Genomic DNA, 4,014 nt, shown 5'->3' with positions numbered 1-4,014 from the left:
CTGAGACTTTACTGGTGTAAGCACTGAAAGTCCCATTCCGAGGAAACTCTTCAGTCTTGGGAAAACTGGGACAGCTGGTCACTCTACTCTTACATCTTCCTACATCTGTTTTTACTACCTGGTAATTTTTATCTGTCACATCCATTCCCAGAAGTGGGATTGTCAGGTCACCTGATTGCTATCCTACATGACACTTTTTGTAGGAAGTCCTATTGCAATGCAACTCAGGTAATTTCTAGAGTGGGAGATGTGGAGAGGAAGTCACAAAGTATAGATCTGGTCCATATTAGAAGCCATAAGTAAAGTATTTTAGCATTGTGCCATTTGAGCAGAGGGGGAGAGAATCACAGAAAGGGCATGAAGATTGCTGAATGGGTAAAGCGAAATGCAGAAGGGCCCAAAGAGAAATTTCACCTTTGTATTTTTACCTAGAATCAGTCCTGCTATGTAGACCCTCTATGTAGTTTAAAGACATAGCAGTGAGTTGAAAATTTGGAAACCTGTCTTGTTTAATATGATTGTGCCTCAATTTTTAAAATTCAAATAGGAAGGACTAAAGATTTGCCCCTTTCTTATAACTTGGGTGTGTTAGAAGGCTAAGTTCCAGTGTTTATAAAAGTAACATGAACTACTTAAATTATAAGGGTTATACAAATAGGAAATACTTGTCCCACTATCCACAGATATCGTCTTGGCTTGTTCACAGATGTTGGGTTATATTAGCATCACTTAATTAATATTGAACAAACAAGGTTTCAATAGGCCTATTTAATAGGTATATGTACAGCTTCTTCTGCCATCTGAGGTAGTGCATTTCAGAGATAAGATTCTCAATAGTGGCTGAGTGCCATGGCTCATGTTTGTAATCCCAACACTTTGGGAGGTTGAGGCAGGAGAATGGCTTGAGGCCAGGAGTTTGAGACCAGCCTGGACAAAATAGCAAGACCCTATCTCTACAAAAATAAGATAAAATAAGTTAGCTGGGCTTGGTGGCACATGTCTGTAGTTCCAGCTACACGGGGGCTGAGGTGGGAGGACCCATTGAGTCCAGGAGTTCAAGGCTGCAGTGAGTCATGAACATGTCACTACACTATAGCCTGGGAGACAGAGCAAGACCCCAACTCAAAAAAAAAAAAAAAAAAAGAAAAGGAAAGATTCTCAATATTGTTTGCTTTTAGTTAGGCAGCAATTAAGGAAGAAAGAACATGTGCTTTCCAGGACCTTGTACTCATCCGTCACTTTTAAAATAGTTTCAAGGAGATTTGTTAGGTAGTGCTGGCTGAATTACTGGGTTTCCTTTAATTATTGCCAACGTATTTCCTGTAAGTCCTGAAGAGGGAGAGGGTAAGGGTTAGAGACAAACAGTCTAGGGCTATTTATTTCTTATAATCTTCTTAGATCAACTCTTTAGAAATTATTAGCTTTGGAATACCAGAAAAGAACAGCAAATAATTCACCAAACTGTTGTGTAATAACCAAAGACTAAAAAAGTGCCTTTGAGTTACCTATTTGACAACGAGGCACAACTACAAAAGGCCTTGAAAACTAAAGCCCCAAACCACAGGACAGTCTCTATGGTAAGGGGTCAGGTAGCCTAGTAAAAATAAAAATTTAGGGACTCTGAATTTAGGACCTATTTCTGCTGAGTGATTGTGGCACCTCAGCCACTGAACACCAGTTTCTCATCTGTTAGATGTGCTTAATACAGGTTGAGCACCCCTAATCTGAAAATCGAAAATCTGAAATGCTCCAGAATCCAAAACTTTTGGATTGCCAACATGACGTCACAAGTGGAAAATTCTACACATGCATACTTAAAACTTTATTTCATGCACAAAATTATTTAAAATACTGCATAAAATTACCTACAGGTTATGCGCATAAGGTATATATGAAACCTAAATGAATTTCATGCTTATACTGGGTTCCCATCCTCAGGCTATCTCATTATATATATGTGAATATTCCAAATAAAATAAAATCCAAAATCAGATACATTTCTGCTCCCACCCATTTCAGATAAGTAATACTCAACCTGTGTCATTATGTCTGGAGATGCAGTATCAGATGGGAGTGCAGGCCACAGAACCAAAATGCATGGTTCTGAATCTTGGCTGTGTCACTGATTTGCTATGTTACTTGGACAAGTAACTTAATTCTCAACCACAGCTTGCTTGCTTTCTTGCTTTCTTTCTTTCTTTCCTTCCTTCTTTCTCTTCCTTCCTTCCTTCCTTCCTTCCTTCCTTCTTTCTTTTCTTTTTTTTTTTTTGACAAGGTCTCAATACATTGCCTAGGCTGGTCTTGAACTCCTGGGTTCAAGTGATCCTGCCTCCTCAGCTTCCCAAAACACTGCGATTACAGGCAGGGGCCACCACACCCAGTTATTTCCCTTTTTCCCCCCTTGAGAATTAGTTTCTTAATCTGTCAAATAGAGTTAATAATGGTATTGGCTCCCAAGGATTGTTGAAGCATCATTATGAGATAATTAATGAGAAGTGCTTAGAACTATGTCTTGTACCTTTTTCCATCAACATAGATGAAGCTTGAAATCACAGGATCAGGATTCAGCCAGCCTGTATCCAAATCCTGATTCTGCCAATAAATGACCTTGGAAAATTATTTTACCTCTCTGTGCCTCAGTATTTTCATTTACAAAATTGGAATAGTAATTATAATAACCTAAGAGGGTTATTTCATGAAAAAATCCATGTAAAGTCTTAGAACAGTGCAGGGCACATATTATTTAATAACAATAATTATTATTACCTAAGTGTCTTGATGTAGGCCAAGCTTATATTTAGGGCTTTTCTTTTTCTGACTTCACTCATCCCTACTCTTTGGTGTTAGCCTTTTTCTATGGCCCAGTATCTTCATCATTGTTTCTTTTTTCCTTTTGTTTATAACAAAACCTGTTTCCAGATTCTTCTTTAATGCTCCATAAAAGTTTAATTGTCATTAAAGCTTTCAATTTAGCTGATCTGTAAGCTGGAACTAAAGGGATTTCAGATTTCAGATTGAGGATGAAGACTGTGAAGCTTTTAGAAGAAAATTACACCACTTGGAATTTAACCTCATAGGCACTGTTTAGTATTCCATAGTTGTTAGATAAAAACGTGAACTACTAGTTCATGCAAAAATCCAAAACTATCAAGTACATGCCAAATACTCAAGGGACAAGACTCTTTGTTACCCACCAGCCTTTGCTGACAACTGATGATCATGGATTACAGATACTATTAAATGCATGCTTCCTGTGTGCTGAACTCTTCATCATTTCAGTGTTGCATTACAATAATCCAATGTGGTAGACAACTCCATTTTACCGTTTAAAAAATAGATAAATACTTCAAGAATCTTAAGTAATTTGTACCAACTTCACATAGTGAGCTTCCATAAATGATAAAGCCAAGATTTAAGCTCAGGTTTATCAAATTTCAAACACCCTAATCTTTTTACTTCACCACATTAAAAGAGTTTTTATTCTCAGAACACAGTGTCACTGAGTAGAAATCACTTTGGGAATCAGAGGCTTGTCTGGTAGCCTGGCTGAGGAAGAAGCAGAGACTGCTAAACATTTTTCTTATTATTGCATCTCCCCATACAATCTTTTCTGCTATTCAGCCAAAAGGACTGTAGTAGTGAATACCTTGGTATTCATTTCAGAACTTATGTTCCCAGAGTCCCAACTGGGCCTAGATATTAGACTAAACTGATTCAAAGTGCTTATTTTAGAAGTTCGTTGTTTGCAAGGGTGTGTCTGAAATAATGAAAGAAGGAAATCCAGTTGATGATTGGGTAGGTTTCTCTTCCCTTGAGCCCTACCAGACTGAAATAAGAGCCAGATCAACATGGTGTTCCTCCCAACAACTGTGTGTTGGAAATACGTGGCTACTTATCTAACTTCACCTCTAGGTTTGAGCCCAGACATCAGTTGATTACGAAGCTGGCTGCTAAGATGGGAAAAGCTATGTTCCACACATTTTCTAAAATCCCTTCTTTTCCATGAAGATAGCA

The sequence above is a fragment of the Symphalangus syndactylus genome, chromosome X, assembly GCF_028878055.3.
Source record: "Symphalangus syndactylus isolate Jambi chromosome X, NHGRI_mSymSyn1-v2.1_pri, whole genome shotgun sequence".
In the NCBI taxonomy this organism is placed as follows: Eukaryota; Metazoa; Chordata; class Mammalia; order Primates; family Hylobatidae; genus Symphalangus; species Symphalangus syndactylus.
Note: the sequence above shows the minus strand (reverse complement) of the source record.